This window comes from Centruroides vittatus, unplaced genomic scaffold (assembly GCF_030686945.1).
Source record: "Centruroides vittatus isolate TY-2023 unplaced genomic scaffold, ASM3068694v2 contig_439, whole genome shotgun sequence".
Lineage (NCBI taxonomy): Eukaryota > Metazoa > Arthropoda > Arachnida > Scorpiones > Buthidae > Centruroides > Centruroides vittatus.
The window spans coordinates 251913-269199 of NW_027122239.1; the positions used below are offsets into that span (position 1 = coordinate 251913).

At 25.4% G+C, this 17287-nt stretch overlaps 1 protein-coding gene across 6 annotated transcripts in view; it reads left to right on the forward strand.

The window, feature by feature from the left end:
• Nucleotides 1-2741: 2741 nt before the first annotated feature.
• Nucleotides 2742-17287, forward strand: part of LOC136976992 (rho guanine nucleotide exchange factor 10-like protein) — an 81778-nt gene continuing 67232 nt past the window's right edge. For 3 of the 6 annotated variants that reach the window (XM_067272394.1, XM_067272398.1, XM_067272399.1), the window contains exon 1: nucleotides 6039-6203. The gene's annotated coding sequence lies outside the window, so the exon portion shown is untranslated. Of the gene's footprint in view, nucleotides 2950-6001; nucleotides 6208-6627; nucleotides 6682-17287 lie in introns of those variants that run through there. The other 3 variants (XM_067272395.1, XM_067272397.1, XM_067272396.1) reach the window with 3 other exon arrangements.

The window sequence follows — 17287 nt, forward strand, 5'->3', positions numbered from 1 at the left end:
AAAAAAATTCAAATGACTGTGTTTTTGGACACAAATTTGTGATATTTAAAAAAATTAATAAATAAAATGTTATATATTAATTTTATTATTATGTTTTCTTAATAAATATTTTAAAAAATTTTATTATAAAAAAATGTGTGCTAAATTAATTAAAAAATACAACTTTAATATTTAAAAAAATTTTAATATTTAATTTATAAATTAAGGAACATTTTAAATGATATAAATCAAGCAAGATTGTTTTTATAATGCTGGAATTTAAAGTAACAATTATCATCAAAGAAGTTACAATTTACTTATCAACCACAAATTAATAACTTCCTGTTAACTGGGACTTAATCTTTCATTCTTGGTTCCCTCCATGTTAAATATAATATCAGTTGTTAGACTTATTCTAAGGACCATTTAGCAGCTGTTAACCTCGGTACATCCATCGACCATATGCAGTTGTTTTGCTGTTTTTTTCTTTCCCTCCCCTCTCTCTCTAACCAGAAACTAGTCTAGTGCCTTTAAATATAAGTATTATTGATTGTTTTATTCATTATTTCATTACAATTTTTTTTTTTAAAGAATGTCGGAGTACAGTTCCCTAATAATAACTGGTTATTGAAGCTCTTAAATATGTTATATAAAAATTACAAAAAAAAAGATAATTGTGTTACTAATGATGCATTTCTTCAAGTAAATATTTAAATATAAAGAACTCTTTACTAATTAAGGCATTAATTATTAAAGTTGCGAATATAAACTGTAATTGTTATATTAATAATTGATGTGGAACAAGAATTTCAATTAAAACTCATTAAGTTTAATGTATATAAAAATTTTATATTGAAAATTCTGTAATTGGAAGTAGAAAATTTGTATTTTTTTTTATTATTATTAAGTATAAAAGTTAACTAATTTAAGTCTTACATTATAATTAAGTTACTTTTAATGATTAAAAATAAATTGAAAAAAAAAACATTTTTTAAGTTAGAATTAAATATATTATTTTAAAAATTAATATAAAATATATATTTAAAAGTGCAATTTTTATAAAATAAAAAAGTAAAGTGAAGACTGTGTTTTTTGCAGTGGCGGAAAGTTTTAGCATAAAAAGTGCAGTGGCTCGGAAAAAATAAATAACTTCAACAATTAAATAAGAGCGTGTAAAAAGTTTTATGCATAAATTTATTCGTGTGGTAAATTTCTTTTTAAAAAAAAATATATAATTAGAGCTTTCATCTAAAAGTTTTTCTTTTTTTTATTAAATTATATAATAGGCCTGTATATTTTTAATTAAATTTAAAATTTAAACATTTATTTTTAAATCTTTGAAATTAAAAAAATATATATATATTTAAAAGCACTTCTTAAACTAAGAGGGTTGATAAGGGAAATGTTCTCCATTGATATCAACCAGCATTTTCTTAGTATCAACATTTAATCGTAGTATCTACTCCTTTTTTTTTACATTTTATTTATTAGATATTTATGTTGACATTTAGAGGTCATTTTGCCAGATGGATGATTGAGTCATTCTAACATCTGAGGTGCTGATAAGTCTTTTTATAAATAGAATCAAAGCTTGAATGATAGACTTAGGTGATTCTTGTCATGTGATACTTTAAATTTTCTCCCTCTCTTCTTTCTCTTTTTATTTTCAGTAATTATTAAACTCATTTTGTTTATAAAATATTTGTTTACTTTATATGATTTTTATTATTGTGTAATAAATTGTTTTAACAAAGTTTCTTTTCTTTATCATCAACTGTATAAATCCATTTCGTTTAAAGGTTAAGATCCCAGAATCGCTGTTTATACACAATATTCTGCTTTAAAAAAAGTTGTTTATTTAATTGATTTAAGCACGAAGAGCTTTTAAACTGTTCAAATATTTGCTGTATATCGTTTAATTAAAGAGATTTTCCTGTAAATGTGACTTCCCAGCATGACAACATTGATTTTTTTAAATATACATTTAAACGTTTAAATCTGGTTGATTCAAACTGATTTATTCAGTTTAAAAATTCAAATTTTTGAAATTAATACAAATTATTTTATATTAAAAATCTTTGATTAAATTTCTATGATTCTATTTTTAAGATTTAATCAGGTTTAAATTTTATTTATTGATTTTAATAATTTTAAATTTAATAAATTAATTTTTAAAGAATTAATTGTGATTGGCTATTTTCAAAAATTTAAATTTTAAACAATGTTTCATGTTTAAAAAAAGGATTAAAAAAATAATTATTACAGAATAAATTTTTTTTAATATTATAATTAATAATTTTATTATTTCCTTTTATAGAAAAACGGGAAATTATGTACATTAAGTAATTGTGAAAGTATCCTAAAGGATGTTTAATTTCCTTCAATTTAATAGACTTTTAACATAAAAATCCTGAATGTGAGGAACTATCCACACAATATTAATCATCAAATATCCGTTTATTTTATTTTATTTTTTAATTTTTGCACGAAAAAACCATGTTTAAAGTTTTCTGGTCTTTCCAAAAATAACATAAGCCCACAGCTAGATAATTTAATCAACTTTATACAATAAATAAATGACGAAGTCTCAACTGCAGCATGCAGTTTCTATTATTTATTTATCTATATAAATATTTTGCGTGGCATTTATCGGATGTTATAGACTTACAAGAAAAATCGTGTCCTTCTTACGTGATGAATCGAATATTTGGTCGAGAGTTTAAATGTTATTAATGGAAAATTATCGAAGAAATTTAAGAACTTAAGACATCTGCCTGCTATCTGCCACACGTGTTTATATGTCTAATGCGATAAATGGCATCCAAACGATATAAATATTTATTAGATGAGGAAACTGTAAATTAGTTTAAGTTGTAAAAGTAACTTTTCCATTTATAAATATGTCTTGGTGGTTTAAAATTGTACATGATGAACATACCGATGCGAAAGTTGGAGAAGATGCTAATAAAGGTATATGTGCTATGTTATGCTCTTATTTATCTTTAATATGCTATTTAATTTAGAATTTTAATAAACTTTTCATTTAATGATGATGATGTGTTAAAATAATGTTATTTCTAACTGAGAAATTTGCTTTCGGGTTATTAGATAAGGTGTTTTTAAAGATGGATTCGATGATGATGCTGGATAATTCTTTCTATGTTCGATTAATTCGTATTATGTTATCATCTTTACGAATTAAATTTTATTTAAAACGTATTTTTAAATATAAAAACTTGCAGAGGACATAAGATAGAAGGTTTTTCTACGTTTCTTATACAATATTTTGTAAAATAGTGTGTGAATTATTCACTAATGCATGCATCACCCAAAAATTTGGGCTGCGCATTAATTACGTGTACAGTTTAAGGGGAGTCACGAAAATACATTATTGTGCACGATGGGGAGGGAGGAGATCGAGGAATTGTCAACGTAAACTATTTTAGCGGTATTAATGTTACAACGAATTTTTTCTTAGAAGCGTATTTACTATCATCATTAGTTACGTAAGTACTTACGTCATTTTTTCAATGGCGGAGAGAACATGAGCTATTATACACGTAATTAAAGAAAAGGGGTTTGCTAAAAGCACATCACTGTACATAACAGGCAAGGATCACAGTTATATCTGTAATTAATGCTCGACCCCTTTTATAAGAGCTTAAAATGCGTTGAATGCTGTATCATACATGCAGTTATAAACAATTCTATAGAATCATTAATTTTCTATGTGAATAGCCAGAGCTATTAATTTGTGAATTTATAGTTTGCATGAACTGCTAGTTAATAGTTTACGAGACTGTATGGACTGTTCTATTAATGTTTAGTAACACATGAATTATCCATTAAAACCCTTTATGAACTGTTTAATATTAAATTACGAACTAAATTTATAAATATTTTATATACAAAAATTCCTCTAAAAATTTAAAAAATTCGATTCACCCTGATAACTATTTAGAATTTTTAGAATAAAGTTACATTTTCTTTTTATTTCCTCCCTAAAATTTCAATCCATTTTACAATTATTGAACGTTGACCTTATAAATAAAAAATAAAAAAAAAAGTAATTTCCTCATTCAAAAACACTCATAAAATTATGATTACGACATATTACGTGTAACGGGTTCGTAGATATCTTGTAGTAAGGATTATATATATATATATATATACATATACATATATTTTCTTTCTTTTTTCTTTGTGGAGGAACTCGCTTACAATTTTAATTTATGAAATAAAGGTGTGGCTAGACAGGTAGCATGGTTTTGCATATACGTAATGTCTTTCTAGTGGTGACTAATACTTATCCTAGTGCGGAGGTTGGTTTATTTGACTTACTGTACGGTGCCTCACTGCAATTGATGAATGGCATTCCTGTTATTATCAGACAATACATTATATCATTTATTTACAATTTGTTCGTCCATAAAAAAAAAATTATTTTCTAACTAGGTTTTAAGGTTTTAAAAATATATACCACATGTACTTGGATGTGTACATTCAATATAAAAATGTACACATAATCAATCAATATATTCTGAAGTAATTTAACTATTTTTGGGTTAGATTACACTAAAATTTACATAAGTATTAGATAAGAAGTGAAACAATCTGATTTTTTTTTTTGTTACTGTAGTAGCATTTGTTGTAGTGTAAACGTCAACTGGTTAGACACAATTTTGTTTTATTTTTTTATTTATTTATTCCACGTACATTCCATTGATAATAGATAAAAGTCAGTTCGGTTTGTTAGTCCGGTCACGGTTATAAGTTCTAGGCCATTAAAAAATAAATGATGAAATAATAAAAATTAGATACGTGAAGAATAATTTAATGCTAAGCTTTTTGCTTATCTCCATTCATACGTGACTTATAATTATTTTGGTATATATCGCCGGTGCAACTTTCAAATCAATATAAAAATATTTTAAAATTATTATTTCCTTTTTAAAAATTATTCATGAAAGGTAATCGCTCCAATAGTCTGATTCATTCAATAATCTTTTGAATAGTTCAGTTGTTGTTAATATACTGAAAGTGCGAATGTACAGTTTAGACTTTCTACTTAATTAAATTCTTATGTCTTCAGAATTTACGTTATTTTAATTTTAAATGCATATCTGTTAGGTTTGCCATTGTATTTTCAGCGGAGGTGCACTGGCCTATGAAACTGGAACCTTTCCTGTATTGTCTGACCCGGTTCATGAATGTTTAACTTTATTAAATTTAAAGAAATAAATATTTTACTGGTTTCATTTTACTATAAAATACTTTCCTCCTCCTCCTTTTTGGCGGAATTGCCACAGACAATAAAGATAAATCTCTCAATTTCATATGCGAATGGTACATATAATTTTCGAGAATGGATTCTTTCGTACTATAAAATACAATATTCAAGCAAATTATCCTGTTTACCTTGTTTTAAAAAGGAAAATTAGGATCTATATAGTAGGATATTAGACTTTAAAAGTGTTTTTGTTTCCTTTTTTTATAAATACAAACGATCCTATCGCGTAAATTTGATGTTAATCACACACGCAGCCATTCTCAAAAGTAATTATTCCGGCGATCGTTTATGTGAATTTCTCATTTTTAAATTAAAAAGAAAATAAAATAAAATGTGGGTTAAGTTTATATATTTATATTAAATTTAACAATGCATTAACTTTTTAACAAAAGGTATTTAAATAATTTTGTAGTCACTCATTAACTCCGTATCAATTGTTAAATGACTATTCATGAATGGAAAACAAAAAAATGATCACACGCAATTTACAAACCATTTTATTACTTTCTATTTTTATAAATGCGGATTAAATAACATAAAATTGCTCAAAAAATAAATAAATAATTTAATCCGAATCGATTAAAACTCGTTTTAAAAATACGAACCATTTTTAAAGGAAGAATTAAAAAAAAAGAAAAGAAAAAGAAACCGAAATAAAAAAAAAACAAATACAAACAACTCAGGGCGTCACCTAGCGCCCATCCTTCCATTGATGACGTAATTATGGCATTAATGTAACGAGAGACGCTATTGGCGAATTACTTTCAAACCTACCAATAACCGGTCAGTTTTTTTGTCACTCAGTCGCTGGACGGTCGGCTGCTTTTTTGATGATCGAAGCTTTCGATGGAAAATAAACAGGGATTGTACGTTTACTCCTTTTTTTTAACCGTAATATTTGAATTAAAGAACATCTATAACACGTAAAGAAAAGGTAAGTTTAGTGTTACGTGTGTATTGTACACACAATTATGTGTTTTGATCATTTGTTGTTAGGCTTAACGGGACAATGTAAATTTCACTTGATCAATAATAATGACAGATATTATATACACAGTTGTTTTCAAGTAACTACATAATGTCTACCCTTAGCAACCGATTGTCGTGTGAAATTACGTGGAGGAGAGAGCATTAAAAAATCAGTTTCACTTAAATTGTATTTAATAATGAAAGGGAAAAAACTATAAGTCACTTCCTCCTATAACAATTGGTAGATGTTACTTTTAGGTCATCTACTCGTGTGTTTATATACGTGTAAATTACCTATAAGTGACACCTACCCAATAATTGTTTGTCTATCACGTCACTTGCTTTTTTAAGGTTAAAGGTTGATGCAGGATTAAATTTTTTTTCTTCAGTTCTTGTTCCTGCCAAATATTGTTACTAAAAGGGGTCAAGGACTATTTTTGACAGTAAGGTTTATTTTGTTTATTGTGGTTTGTGTTTTTATATGGTGTATTCCCTACCTTAGTATTGCATTATTAGGTGGCTATGGGCAATTTGGGGCCCCCGAACCGATCTTTTACGAGAAAATATTTCGGCTGAATGAAAATGTCCAAAGTCAAAATGCTATGCGGGGGCCCCTAATTTAAATTTGCCCGGGCCCTACAAAGATACGATGCACCATTGACCTTATTCCTATTAAGGATATTGTTGTTTATTTTTTTTTTTTGTGAGAAGCTTTTTAAAGTGTGTTACTAAGGGGATGCTCTTGCAATGATCGTGTTTTATAAACTGTTACTAAGGGGATTAAGATACGAAGTTAAAATTAGAGGAGGATTTCAATCTTTCTGTAATTCTAAAAATATTAAATTAAAAATGAAGTTTTAAAAGTAGAAAAATTCTGTCGGTTATTCTCTTTAAATTAAGTATAAGAACTTGTATTATTGAGTTATTGATTCATTGGTTTATTGCTTATAGAGTAAATGATTAATTGTTTTAATTAAGTTAAAATTTATTAAATTGTAAGTAAAGGTTTATTTATTTTTATTTTTTGTTATGCTTCTAGAATCAAATTTTTTAGGGGAATAAATGAATTTGAGGAAAATATATAAAAATTTAATAAATTTTAAAATAGATGCTGGCTTTTTGATTAAGTTTGATGAATATTTTATCTCACGTTTTGAAAAATTAATAGTGGTGAGCTGATCGATAAAACTTATCGACAACCAATAGGATCATTACGAAAATTTTACATTTTCTTTTGTATTTTGAAGAAAATAAATGTAGAAATTATTAAAACAAATCGCATTGATTTCATCAAGGATGGTTTGCATTATTCAGTTATTAGGAAGTGTTAATAATTGTGTAGGTGGTGGAAATGTAAATTTTTAAAGAAGTTAATGATTTTAAATTACAGGGTAAGAGATGATATAATTAAAATGTCTTGAATAATTCTGAAAGGAGTTTTAAATATTAACAGATGAAGTAAAATATATATAAATCTTGTATATATCAATTACAAAATATTTAATAACACTACATAAGAAACTGATATTGAGAAATTCTTTAATCAGTTGAAGTAAAAAATAAATTTTGAATCAAATAAAAATAAATTTATTGTGTTTTCATTATAATCTCATAATTAAAATATATAAATGACATATTATGTGAATCATTTATTTTATGATGATGAAGAAAAACAGATGCACTTGGATGATATTTTCATTTTGTCTGAAAACTGTTTATAGTTTATAAGCTATATTGAAGCAAGACAGATGTTGTAATAGATAGTATTACAAAAATACTTGGCAGACTCCAATAAAATCTTCTACAGTTTATTCCAGATTTCAACATTTTAATGGTTTTTATGTCTTTAATTAATTGTTTTATTTGAGTAATGTTTGTGCATGTGTACATGTTTATAATTATTGATAAATGTTTTGAGTTTTCTAAATTAATGATAAATCAGAATCAGCTGGCAAAAGGCTTAAGACAGTTTCTTTGGTTGGCAGTTTGAATATGGCTCCAGGCAGTTGATCTTTATCTTCTCTGACAATTATTAAATATCATTTTCTAAATCGGCTATTGTATTTGAAGATATATGATGTACTGGTACAATATTTTTTTTGATGCTGTAGACCAAATAATTCAAAATATCAACGAGAAATGATTTATTATTAAATCATCATTAAACACTAACCTTTAACTTCAATTAACATATATTAACTTCAGTACGTTTTCAACCCTCTTAAACACTGTTAAAAACGCAGTGCTATTAAATCACGATAGATTTGTGTAATTTTATACAAAAATAAATACAATGATAGTGATAGCAAATAAAAAAAATTATGAAATATATCTAAATTAAATTTATATAATACAATTTTTAAATAAACTTATAGATTTTTTTTTTTAAAAAAAAGATTAATAGGTGAAACTTGTTTTCTGATAATACATTTGTGTATGCTATTTATTGATATCATTTATTTAAAGAATGTCTGACCAAATATTACTTAATCTATACTTTTAAAATATTTCTCAATGGAACTCAATATTATGCAATTTCTTAACAGTAGAGATAAAAAAAAAAGTACATTGAAAGGGCATTATTTAAAAAATATATATATAATTCCTTTCTTGTAAAGATCTTAGAATAATGCAATATAAATAAAAAAAAATATAATGAAGAAAATATCTTTGTAAGATGAAATTTTGATAATTTTCATATGTAATACAAAGTAATAAAACATTTCTGTATCTTTTTAAATTCTACTCTTATTGTTATTCTTATACCTTGGAATAATTTGATATTCTGATAAGCTTTTCCTGTGTAGGTGGTGATATGAAATTGGATAACATATTCATTTAAAAGAAATTGTAGAAATATTTACTAGCTGTGTTAAATGTTTCAAATTGTAATAATGGTTTTATTAATAATAGATCTATATATATTTAAAGAGAATTCAAAAATATGTGACTAAAAGTACTTTCAATAATTAATGAATCAGTTAATAAATTATGACTAATAGAACATAATTCCATGTGATGATATTAATCAAAAGATTATGTAAAATAAGCAATTTTATAAGCAACCTATAAATTGTTTTTAATAATATATATAAACCTTTCCTTGAATCAAATATGCATTATACACTATTGAACAATGTAATTCTGCATATAAGCATTTTATATTTTGTTTAATCTGTTCTTTAACATTATTGTTACAACCAAGCAAAGTTACAAATGAATTTTTAATGTAAGAATGTTATTTTGGGGTTTTTGAGAAATAAACTTCATATATTTTGATTCTGTATTTAAAAAATTTATTTTGGATATCTGGCAGCCTCTCTCCAGTTTTCAAAAGAAACAGAAAAGTCAAAAAAGTCAACATCAATGTTTATTAAGTAGCCTAATATATATAATACATTTATTAACTTTTTTAAAGTGAAAATAAGTATGTAACTGCACTCAATATTCTGTATTTTATTAAGAGCATTGCAAAAGATCTTTGGCATCACCATTTCTATATTGATGATAATGATTTATAAATCTACATATAATTACAATAAATAATACATTTAAATATCAAACAAAAATTTTAACAAATTAAGAAGTGTTATTTATTTGACACTAATGTTTTCAAGCATATTCATGTTAATTAAATAAGACTTCTTAATTTGTTAAAATTTACCTTTTTTATTATTTTTGTTTGTTTAAACAGCATCAAAGGATCAAAATGTGTTACAAAATACTGTTTATTTAAAATAGAAAAAATATATATTTTTAAAAATATATTAACAGAATGAATTTAGCTTTAAAAATGAACTGTAGGACTATAAAAGGAAAACTATAAATGTATTTCCTTTACATTGCCTTATACTTCCATTAGAATTAAGTCTGTAATCTCAAATTTTAAATCAGTTTTTCCTTATTGCTTTTATCATTATTAAATAAAAATAAATTTTATTGATAAAAACTTTGATATTCTTCTGAAATAATAAATCTAATTTATTTTATCTTTGTGTATTATTTTTTCATATTACTAAAATATTATTATTACTGTGTTATTATTTTGTTTTCATTTAATAAAAGAGGCCGTAACTGAAAGAGAGAACTTATCCTGTCATATGTAAGAAAAAAATGGAACATCTCAACAATTATATATCATATTACAGTGGTATAATTTGTTTCCATCAGAATATAGAATAGTATGCATGCATATTTTTATTAAATATTATTATAACTGATCATTACATAAATTAATAGTATTATAATTAAATAATTATCAAACCTTAACTGTATTACAATCTCTAGATTAAAATTGGGTTAATAAAGTTGTTTACCTATATCCAAATTTACAGATCATTAAATATGTTTTATGTGTTGACAACATTAATTTAAATTATAATATTAGAAACATATGAAAAAACATTTGTTTAAAATGAGAGTTGAATTGCAACACAATTTGCAAGTAACCTTTGACTGGAATATAACTAATAGTAATTAATTAATTCCTGAATATTAAAATATCATTTAATGTTGTTAAATAAGTACTTGAGTTAATAATTTTTGTTTGTCAGTAGTTTAAGGAGTTATAATTGTCCTAAATGATGCTGCATTTTGAAAAGATTTTCAAAAAACATAAATAATCCAAATTACAAATGGTGATACAGGATTCATAGTAAATATATTGATATTATATAATTTGAACTAAACATAGGTGATTAAGTTGCCATTTTGTAATACAAGATGATGAAATTAGCATTATCATTTGATTGTTAATATATACTTTGGACTTGGTTTACTATATGTTTATAGAAAAAATATGAAGTTTGAAAATTGTATCTGAAAATATTTAATTTACAGTAAGCATTTTGATTATATAAATTTCTTGTTTTTCCAAATATCTATAGTTATGATTAGAACTTGAGAAACTTTATGCTTGTCCATTAATCAAATATCTTACTTTTCAGATATATATTGCTAGGATTCTGATACTAACAAGAAATATATTTTAAAAAAGAAAGAAATACTGTTAAAAAATAATGAAACAAATTAGCTATTATCATATACAAGGTAGCTTCAAAAAGTTTCCAGAGTTATGCTGGGTTAGTCAATTAAAGGCAATGAAAAGAACATGTAGTATATGTCTTAGTTACACATGTCAGGAATAGAGAAATATGTTCAAAGAAATCCATACTTGCTGCAAAGATGACAACAGTTACCATTTACTGAAGGTTGTGTTGGTGAGATGACATGAAACAGAGTCTAATGAAAATGTCTGGAAGAACAATGTACAAATATCAAATTTTGTGTGTTATTGGGGTGATCCTTCTGAGACCTTGAAGATGCTTCAGGATGTCTATGTTGAATCTGCCATGAAACATTCTGAAGTTTGACTGTCAAAAATGCTTTCGTGAGAGACAAGAAAGTATTGCTGATGATTTGCGAAATGCTCGTCTGTCAACAGCAATGTCTGAGGAGAAAGTGTTGGTTGTGCACAAGATTATGAGGTCAGACAGATGGCAGTAAATTGAGATCTCCAAGATGGCAAAAATTTCGGTTGGAAGTTGTCATTCCATCCTGCATGATCAATTGAACATGCATCATGTTTGCCAACACATGTTGCTATGAATTGCTCATAGTGGACCTCATGCAATTTCTACCTCTTCTCCCAGTACCCACTACTCTTCCCCTGGTTCCCTATCTTCTTGTAAGATGCCATTTCAAGAATGAAGATGAGGTTATATAATGTGTGACATCTGCATTGCAGACACTGTTGAGAGACAGCTTCCAAGAATGTTTTTAGCAGCTATACCAGCATTGGCAAAAGCATGTGTTTGCTGGAACAAATACTTTGAAGGACACATTGCTTGATTTGTTAATTGTACACATACTTTTGAGTAATAAACTAATTCTGGAGACTTTTTGAAGCTACCTTGTACATATTTTCTCTGTTGTTGTTGATTGTGTAAATGGTCAAGTGCAAATTATTAAGATTTTAGATTTACTTTTATTGTAAGTTTTTGAGAAGTAATGCTGTAACACAAGTCATTTAATTAGTTAACCCTGCATTTTTTTCTATTCTTTTCTTTTATTAGTAGGCCTACTTTTCCTTAATCAGATTAACTTAAATATGTTAGTTTGACTAATTGTAAATTTATAGAATTATTACAATACTGAGAAGGAATTAATTTCTATAAAATTTATTTTCTTTTGTAATGAAAAGACATCTTGTATTAAGAGTTTAAATTACTGTTAACTCTTGCAAATCCATATTTGTATCAGTGTTTTATATTTTAAAAAGTCCAAAATAAATTTTGATTCATTAAAAAACAACTCATATAAAACAATGAAAACAGTTATGTTTTTGTTTAATTGTGGTATTTATCTGTTTATATCATGATTTGTATAGTGCATATTGTTACAATATAATGTCTGTTAAATTTGGTTTCTCTGTAATTTATTGGCATTGAATCTTTTTAAAAAAGTTTTCAAAATAAAATATAAATTATTCTTATAATTAATATGAATAATTTATATTCTTGTGACTGAGAAAAATTTCAATATCCCAACAGAAATGTATATATTGTTGTTATTGATTTATGCAAAATATTGGTAAGGATATTGAGCATGAAATTCTCAGTCATATTCATAGCAATCAATTTATGCAGTGCAGTCATAGTCACTTAGCCTGACGGATAATACAAACTCTATTCTTGGCACAGCCAGAATCTGTTTCTAAATCACTTGTCAGTGATTCTCTAGTTTTGTTTGTGAAAATACAGTTGTTATAGCTGTTAGAAAACACTGTTATATGAATTAAATAATTTTATTTAAAACAAATAGACAAAATTAAATAATTTATTTACTAGATATTTTCATAAAATTATCATATCTTCAGATAAAAGAATAAAATAATATTGAAAAGGACATTTAAAAACAACTTGGAATGTAAGTAATCTTAACAATTTTCAATTTTGTAATTAAATTAATGCATAAGTAATTGTTAATAAGAAGAAATTTAAAACTATTTAAAAACACTAAAAAGAAATTTAACATTTTTAAAATTTCTTTTTAGTGTTGCTGAGTGAAAAATAAAACTAAAAATCACTCAAATTTTATAAATTATTTAGATATTTGTTTTATTTTTTTCAGTTATATTAAATTAATATCTTAGGATAATAAAGCATAATTTTCATTTTAGTTTTCTGTTAATTGAAATTTCTTTATTAAGTTTTTGTGTTTTTATATGTTATAGATGAACATATTTTTCAAGTCTTGTATAGTTAATACAAATCTTTCATCAAACCTAAATTTGTTATGACTAATAATTTAAATAGTTGGATGATATTTTTGACTGATATACAAATTAGAACATACATTCCATGTGCTTAAACTTAATGAACAGACAAAACATTACAAAAATTTTTGAAAAGCACACTGCTTTTCAAAAATTAAAATGGAATACAGTTTTATCATTTTTGACCTGATGCAGATCCTTTTGGGATCGAAAATGTTTGTTGTAATGTATTTATATTAAATTATATTTGCTGGTGTATTTTGAAGGTTTTGGTGGTGTTATTTACAGTCTATCAGTGTGAATTTAATGGAATTCATACTTTTACAAAAATTTTTAATTTCCTGTTACAAAACACATTTATATCCTATTAAAGAAACAAATCAACACTTGAGTAAAATACAATTGCCAAAAAACAAATACTTAAATTTTAAGAGAACACAGATAACCCAAACCATAGATACCACTGTGATTTTATGTGGAGTCTCGTATTCACACTACAACACCTTACAAACTGATCTCCATGCATTGGAAAGATCTTTAGCTTCTTTGAAATCAATATATGTGCCTTGTTTCAATGACTTTGAGTTTTAGAAAAAAATTGAAATTGATAAGTCCATGAAGTCATGCACCAGATGGATAATACTATCCTTTTCCCATTGTACCTCTGTCTCAGATTCTGTTGCAAACACCACTAATGCCATCGAATGTAAGTCTTTTCCTATCAAGTAAATGTGCTTTTTAATTGTATTGTTCAAATTTTTAATTCTGTTCATCACTGATTTGTTGTGGCAAGTTTTAAAATAAATAGAAATTAGTTAGAGAAAATTCATATTTACACATAAATTAAAATAAATAAAACAATAAATATAATTTCTATTTTTCAATACTATTACTACAGCGTTTCTTTAACTTCACTCACTGTTAAAGGTATGTGGATTAATTTGGTAGATTAACTAGTTACTAGTTTATCCATACAATTATTATTAATTACATATAACAAAAACATGTGAATATGAACTTATATTAAATGCAAACAAAGTGTTTAACTAACAAGATGCCTGAAGAGGAAGATAATTGTGTGGTGAATGAACTGACTCAAAAGGGAAAATTAATAACTCTATTATTGCTTATGGCTGTTTTTTATTTACTTGGTCTTTGTACTTAGTTTATAGTCATTTTAATCATATAAGGTTATTATATGGTCTGCATATAAAGATGATATTATACAATCATTCTGCATTTTAATATCAAATGTTTCCTGTAAAAACTATAATTAGGAGCCTATTTTCCATTATTCTATATAGAAAAAGATTGTTTCAACACAATCCAAAAGATTGGCATCTGGATGTCCGAGACAGTGTTAGCTTTCCACTCTGGAGACCTGGGATTGAATTTAGGTGAACAACCTCAGGAATTTCATGAGTATTCTGTCCTGGATATATGGGGCATCATCCTTTACTACTGGTTGAACCCACAATGGGCATGGAATAAAGTCACCTTTGGTGTCTGCAGGACAGAGAGTTGGAAAAAAAATATGAAAAAAATCCAAAATCTTAAATCAGTTTTTTAAAACATTACAAAAACAACAAAATGCCTATATGTAACAAACTATAAATAAGTAACAATCAAACACTATCATATCAAACTTGAAAATTCTTAAAACATTGTTTTCTGATTACTTTGCAAATCATTAATGTAATTGTTAACAAACAGCTGCTTTATATGTAGTAATGTATATAGTTTGTATGCTGTACCTTAAACATTATCAGTACATTTATGATGTGGCCTAGTAAATAAGACATACAATAGAGAGATTTGTTAAAAAAAAAAGTAGACAAAAATTTAAAACAAAAATGTGGAATATATTGCTATGCATTTTAAGAAAATTTCTCTGATACTTCTGTAAATTGTATAATGATTGACTGACTATTGCTAATGATATAATAAAAGCATGTTTAGACGTTCTTTTATGGGATATTGGCAAGATGATGTGATGCCTCTCTCAGCATGAGCAACATTCAAGATGCAAATCTTGTTTATTTACATTTTGTACCTTTTTCAAAATGTCTACATGTGATTCTAACATTGTTACTGGTATTTTGGAATGTAACTCCAGATTTTTTCACATCATTTTATTAAAACTGCTATAGTGATATTAAAATTAATTGTTCCTATATAAATATCAGCTGAAAAACATTGTATTTAGAGAGACAGGTTCAACTGTTTATGTATATCTCAAATCTCACAAGAATGAGAAAAATTTGAGATAGACAGGTTTTGTGATATAAAGGTCATACACAGTAAACTGTAAAAGACTTCACAGAAGGTACAGTATTTTATTAATACAATAGCAAGTACAGTACATACCTGTATTAGGTATAAATAAAACATGTTTGACTTACCTCAACAGAAATAGTTGATAAAATACTCATTATACTGGAATTAAAAATTATAAAAAATTCAACACTTTTCTGGGTTAGATTCATAAGTTTAATTTTATAAAGTACCAAGTTGTTTTTTGTGAAATTGCAGACAAGAAAATGTTTTGAAATTTTCCAGGAATTTTTTCCTACATCAGAAATCCTAGTATACAAATATAATAATAGAAAATAACAATTCTAACACCTAAAGACAATTACTCATTATGATTTTTGATATATGTCATCACTACATATTATGTACTGTATTTTTGTATTCTAAAGCTTAAATTTTTACCTTCCTGTGTTTCTACACACTAATTTTATATTTTCTGTGCTTTGAATGATTGATATTATTTGACATTGAATAGTTATACACATTTAAAATACAAAAATCAATTTTAACAATCATGAAACTAAAATAACTTCCTGGCTTTTGAAAGTTTTGTTGTATCTTCTTTTAATACATGTTTTACTATATATTGTCAATGTTTACAATACTTTTTATCTTTTTAGAAACTGATAAATCTACATGTTGACATTAATCGATATCAGGAAAATGTTTGAATTAAGGACTTCAGTATCTATTTTGATTTTTGCATTGTATTCTAATGATTTTTATGTTTTTAAATATTCAAACTCTATTAATTTTTTATTAAAAATAATTTAAATAAAATTGTTTATAAAAGATGATGATGTAGTAGCCACTGTGGTAACTTAGCTGAATTACTTTATGTACTGTACCTATAATGGTGGGATTTTTAAAAAATAACACTAATGTTTTTGACACAGATAACAGGTTGTCACTCATTTTTCTTTTTTTAAAATCCCATTGTTAAAAGTCCATTAAGTAATTCAGCCATTTATAAATTAAAATATACTGCATATTGTAAGTCTGAATATGAAATCTTTAATCAAAGATTGGAATAAGTTATAAATATATTTTAATTGTTAGTAGCAAATATTTCTGTTAAGCTTTATAACTAGTGTGTAAATATGACAACTTCAAACAATATGTACAGCACTAATGTTTAGTGTTTGACAAATTAATGAATGCATTAACCATCTAAAAATTTATCTTTCTGAATTTGTATAAAAATACCTTTTATATTTATCAATTTAAAAAGTGGAGAGAAGTTACATAAACATATGATTAACATTTTTTTCTATACTGATATTATTATAAAAATAAAAGAAAGAAATCCAAACTGAAAAAATGTAAATAAATCACATCAGTAATGTGTCTTTTTTTAAAGCAAAGGTCACCGATGTGATTATTAATTATAAAAATAATTAAATCACTGGTTATGATTAACAACCTTAATAATTTTAAAATGTTTATTAAGATATTTCATT